This window comes from Branchiostoma lanceolatum, chromosome 11 (genome assembly GCF_035083965.1).
Source record: "Branchiostoma lanceolatum isolate klBraLanc5 chromosome 11, klBraLanc5.hap2, whole genome shotgun sequence".
Taxonomy (NCBI): domain Eukaryota; kingdom Metazoa; phylum Chordata; class Leptocardii; order Amphioxiformes; family Branchiostomatidae; genus Branchiostoma; species Branchiostoma lanceolatum.
In genome coordinates this window covers 9,240,890-9,247,225 of record NC_089732.1, presented here as the reverse complement: position 1 = coordinate 9,247,225, position 6,336 = coordinate 9,240,890, and positions in this window count along the sequence as shown.

Sequence of the window (6,336 nt, the reverse complement as noted above, 5' to 3'; positions counted from 1 at the left end):
GTCCCCTGTGGATACACCTGTCTGTTTACCTGTGCGACCAGGTGTGGCATGGGAACCCCGAGGGACCAGGTGAGCCGTGACGGTGGCATTTGCACAGAGGACAGGACCCAAACTGTTATAGCTGCGCGTGGGCGTACAGTAGGCAGATATCCGTACGATACCACACTTACATCTTTGTTTTACGTCACTAAGGAGCACAGCGGGAACTGTGCGGCCCTCCTACGTCCTACACTGGCACATATGCAGCTGACAAAAATGAAGAGACTGAATGTGTCATTTGAAAAGAAAATAATCTTCGCAATTCGTTTGGCTGTTTAATTTTTGTTGAGACATATTTCTCTCCCCTACATGCATTCTAACGTCTTCCACAATCTTCACCCACAATGAATGGAGGGTACGGTTGTTATAAATGATCGTATGGTTTGTAGTTCAGCACATTTTCGTACGATGGCGCTGCACAAATGCTGTCCTCCCAATCCGCAGTTGATAGCGCCTCACATCCCTCCATACGTTTGAGATTAAGCCCAGATCAAACGTAAGGCCTTAAAGTAACTTATAAGATGTGTGAGTAGGCATACTATCCATCTTGACTTCGACTTAATTATTTCTCTACTTAGACTCCGATATAGCTTTCTAGGAAGGAATCATCATGCTGCAACGGGCAAATATAGTTTAGTCCTTTTTCAAATACAAATATTAAATCTATACGAATAAGTCGATGTGGGAGGCCGTTATTGATTAGAACATGTATCTTATCTACACGCTTTTAGGACCCTCAACAAAAACAAGTAGGACGATACGTTAATTGCACGAGATTGCACAACATACTGACAGTGACGATCATCACAAGTGACCTTTGAAGAAAATATCAATCATGTCAACTCGTGACAAGGCTATGACATCACTGTCTGATTGATAGACTCGTCCTTTTAAGGTTAATTGTAAAACATCACAACAACAATGATTTATGTTACTGGGGTGTGTGGTTGCAATTGTGTGGACGCCCTAATTCGGGAAATACGTTTTTTCTGTAATTTGTTTCATTAACCGTGTTATGCTATGGTCACATTTTCAAACCTGTTTGCGGGAACGACAAATAAAAGTGTCTGCCAAGAAATAAACACAAATCATGCTCATGATTAATTTCTTTTTAGGTTTCGTTGGTTTTCTTGCCTTTTGTATCATACATTTGGTTTCCGCCAACTGCTCGGCCGGACGCCGGTTTGGAAATGTGGCCATAGCATAGCACATTGATTGGTCATAGCGCCAAGTAGGTCAGAAGAAAATCGAACATGAATTTGTCCCGTTCTATATCGCCTCTCATGTGAAAATGTATGTAAGGTCTGTCCATGGGGATGCCAGGCTTAAGTTTGTGTATCTGTAAGGCATTGTCATCAACTTCAGGCCAGAGATTTCTAGAATACGTGACGCTGGCGCGGTGACGCACAGCGCCTTAGAACGCGCCTCCGCTTCCGGCCGCCAGCGTCTTACAAAACTATGAAGGTTCATGAAGGATATAGTAAAAAACACAATAGTTCACTGACCTCCTAGATAGAAGATCATCCATTTAGTGTGGTATCTTAATGAAAGCACCGAGGGAAAATCAGTGACGTAACTGACGTTATACCGACAACCTTAAGGCGTCAAGGATTAAAGCGTGCGTCAAAATGGTCGATCGATCAGGAGTTTTGCGTAAGGAAACCACGCGGGATGACGCGGGATGATGTGCACACAGCATTCAGTACGCGGGATGACGGTGAAGATGCGCACACAGAATTCAGTTCAAATTAGCTTTGAACATGAATCACGTTGGTACGTGTTATGAAACCAATGGATTATTGCTAACTAGAAACAACGAAATTGTAGGGTTCTGCCTTCTTGCCTTTCGATCTTTCTTTCTTCATTTTATCTTTTTTTCTTACTGTCTTTCTTTTGTTTAACCTCTTTCACTCCTTCCATCTTTCCATACTTCGTCCTTCCTCTCTTTCTCTTTCCTGCAGAAATGTTCAAAACAGAATGAAGGCTAGGGGCTAAATATAACAGATCACTTTCCAAAAGCAGACGCTCTCCAATGTAAATCAAAACCTCTTAAGGCACAATTTCCGTCAAAAACATGTTTTCATCGAATGTCCTCGACGTCATAGCTGACGTCAGCAAACCCTCAAGAAATATCACGTGTCAAAACAGCTCAGTCACGTGGGCCGTCATGGCGGGAAGATGCATGTTTGTGATTGGCTAGAGCGTAGATCCAATAGTACGATATTGGCCCTCGTCCAAAATGGCTTTTAGTAGATTACTTTTTGAGTGATAAGCCTAGTTGACGTCACACCAATACGTTGTATAGAGGGAAATGAACTGTGACCATTTTTCCACGGGGAAATAAGTTTGAGTTCAAATGTGGCTGGCTATATCACTCTGGTGCTGTCCACGGTGCTGACCGCCGGCTGTTATTGTTAAACATAGCTTCCATCAGTAATAGACTCTGGCCAATAGGCCTTGTGCATTGACTATGGCATGTGTGTTATCCGCTATGCTAGACGGTTAATCTGGAAGTCGACAGGTGTGAATTTCAAGTTGTGAATGTGTATTCAAAGATTAGCAAATTCTAGTTACTAAAAGAAAATAAAGTCTAAAAGTCACGCACCCATTCTCAAAATAAAACAGCCCTCATTAGATGTTCTTGTTTCTCCGGGCTGAAATTTGCTCGCTCATCCATAACGCCAATGTAGCAGCAACTGTCAAAACATTGCGAACCAAAGTAGCTTGTTACTCCCGGCGAACTGTGATGAAAGCCTTAGGGCTTATCTACGTCTAATCCTGTCGCGTTGTTGTGATGTGATTTGACACTTGTTTCAGCTATCAAAGACCCTACGATGTCAAACGATCTTTCATGCCACGATCAAAGAGAATTTGCCCTTTAGCAACCAGTGATTTCGTCTCGTTGGTTTTGAAACCAAGGGAATCATACTCACTTCTGAAAGCAAATTAGTCTATCTTGGTATTATTAGCTGCTTGCAGTTGTAAGCTGTTCAAATCAGTTGACATCCTCCCGCCTTGGACAACTCAATGGATCCTAATATTATGGTCTAGAGATTTACAGCAAGTATTTTAAGAAAAATTAACAAATAGGTTTAAGTACCGACGCGCTAAGGAGAAACCCTCCTGATAGAAACATGTTTACTTAAAACAGAAGAAAGATACAAATCCCTTCCTTTCTGTAAGAACCGTCTTCAGAAGCTACTGTCGTGGGGTTACTGTTTATTCCCTACCGGTACCAGACATCTTTGATGGACTGAAAAATTGGCTAAAATAGGTGGAAGATCTTATCAAAGGACCTGGCCTCTCATTTGGTAGAGTGGTTTGCAAATTGTGACTCGACGGCCGCCTAACTCCTCTAGCCAATTCCTACTACTTCCAGCAAGTCACGAAGACTGGTAGAACCTAACTAACGTTAATGGGAAAAGAAATTTTTCTACACCTCTGATTCAGAATTAGAATTGCCAGGGAGTTAATGGAAATGCATGCTGCAAAACTCATTTCCAGCCACTCGTATCAACGGTCAAGCTCCATGTATTACAGGTGACCCCTAGATTTTCTTCCTAAGCCATTAATATAAAACCTTCATTGCTATGCATAGAAAATGTACGGTACATTTGTAGAAGCCGGCATGTGAAATGTACCGCGTCCATGCAAACGCAATGCATGGAGTTGTTGATATTGAAGGAGGGTGGCATAATATTACAGTTTACCTACTTATGTCAATGTTCTATACAACATATAGCCAAAAAGACCTTTGATTAGGGTTTATATGGATAGGATTTGAGTACATCTTGACGGACCATTAAGGAATGGGAGGTGTGATAGGAGTCAATAGTAACATCGCATTGTCTCTGCAAAAGACGCCATAAAAACAAATACTGTGCGCATGCGCGTAACGTGTTATGCATTTGTAAAGAATGTCCCTCTCCGTGGGATGTTAACTAAACGTCACGTGACTATTTGAAAGTTGGCTGTTTCAAAAAGAAATGTAAGCAAAACAAGATGAGCAAAAAATAAAAACAAGTCCAGTAACATGACACAAACTTCAGCAATGAATGACGCAACCGTATTTCCGTTGTGATTTTGAAAGACAGTGTCAAGTACAGGATTCTGCTACATTGTATTATTTCAAATGTGAAGGTCAACTGGAGGTTGTTGTGACTGGGGGGTAAAGCCTCCTTTGTCGATAAGTCAATCAGAGAGAAACGCTAATGATTTACGTCATTAAAGTGTTCACAGTTCAACAGACGAAGTGAAAAATAGGTTGTTTTGACTAGGAGCAAACCTTCCCATTGTGGATATCTAACTAGTTTGAAATTCTAGTGACATTTATCACTTAAAACACAAAGGACCAGGTGACAGTTACAAATAGAAGTCTTTGAGCTGGACTGAAGAAAAAGACTACTTTCTCATCAGTCAAGCGAGCTCCAGTGTGTGCGTAAGATCTCTAAGTTATCTACCACAAAGCTTCATTATGTCATAAATACAATAAGAGGTGCGCTAGACCGTTACGTTACAATGACGGGCGTTTCTGTTCGTTGTAATTTTCCAATCGTTTGCTATGAACAAGTGAACAGTACGTTTCGTGCGATGTCTTTTGTTAACGCTAACAACGTTTCCACCATCGATGCCTTTGCTCGTGCCGATCACTAAATTCAACAACAAAGCCGGCCCGATCAATTATGTGAATGCTTCAATGCTTTAAATGTATTTGTAATTCTGTAAAATATGCAAAATATGTAATGAAAACAGAGAATCGGTATGTCTTAAGTTCAACGTATGGAAGAAAAACCCTGCACGGAAATCCTAGAGAACAAACCCTAGCTTAGAAAGTCCAAGGCCAGGGGGATGAAACATCCCGTCAAAAAAGTCCTAGGGAGCACACCCTAGCCAAAAAAACAGAGAGTGGTAATGACCCCTGTAACAATATATATTAGTGCAAATTTGTGCAATTGTAAATGTGTTCTTATGTTATGTGCTAATGCATGTATGAATAAAAGATAAAACAAAAACATCAAAACGAAACAAAACAAAAAAACAAAGTCGTCCTCGGGTGCCCCCAGGTGGCGTGGGGTCGTACAAGGTGAGACAATTTAACCGTCCTCACGCGATGAGTATTTGATAACGCACCTGCCCCACCTGCCCCATCGTTCATGAATGGGGTGGGATGTCTGAAAACTGCCATAGACAAGAGAAGGACAAATACTACTAGTAAAATAAAACGATAGTCGGATAAGTTAATATGTATACGTTATCGATTGGAAAACATCCAATTTTAAGGTGAATTGTATATATGGAGAGAGGTCACGTATCCCCAAACTCTATTGTAATTTTGTGACCGGGAAGACGGCATGTAGGTCGATTTGAATTGCTCATGAATGAACAAGGCACCAACAAAACAATGTGTTTTACTAGAATGAGTTGTTGCCACGTGCCTTTGTGTGTCCGATAAGTGTGTCCCTGTGAGGTGACGGGATTCATTAATACTTAATGAACCCTGTTGGCACGCTAACTGAGGTGATGTTTACAAACATGGCAGCCCTACGGCCTCCCTTAGTTGTCCACTGGCGCGAAAAATTGATAATTGTTACGCGCGCGCTGTACTGTAAGCCTGAGTGTCATCCTGTTTCAGTTCCAGTCTTTGACTTCACCTAGATCTCAAACAGGACGACACTCAGGCTACTGTACTACCCCCAGTGCTCAGTTAGTCTCCATCCAATCTACCATCTACTAACTACGCTGGCTATAGGGAGAATAATCTGCCATGGGAGTTTGGCCACCATAGGACTAGGGTTTCATTTCATACCCTTCCCGCGGACTGATTCTCCTTGCCAATTATCACCTTCGCCGAGAAGGTTATGTTTTGCACAGCGTTTGTGTGTGTGTGTGTGTGTGTGTGTGTGTGTGTGTGTGTGTGTGTGTGTGTGTGTGTGTGTGTGTGTGTGTGTGTCCTTCTGTTAACACGATAACTCGAGAATGCCAGGATGGCTTGTCTTCATATTTGGTAGGTGGGTAGGTCTTCTTAAGACCCCGAAATTATTAGATTTTTGGCCCTATAGCATAGCTTGCTATGGTATTGCAGCGGATCGAACCGGTTTTGATATCTCGTGTTCTAGACTTGCTCTGGTCATGATTTCTGAGTGGTAGGTTTGGGCCCCCTGGAACTCCAGGAGCCGATATTGTTTCAAATCTTGAAAGAGAATAAATGATAAAGGGGTTGACGAATCGTCATGACATTTGGTATGTACATGGATTGACAAAACCATGTGCTAATTATGCAATTCAGAAGATATTTGC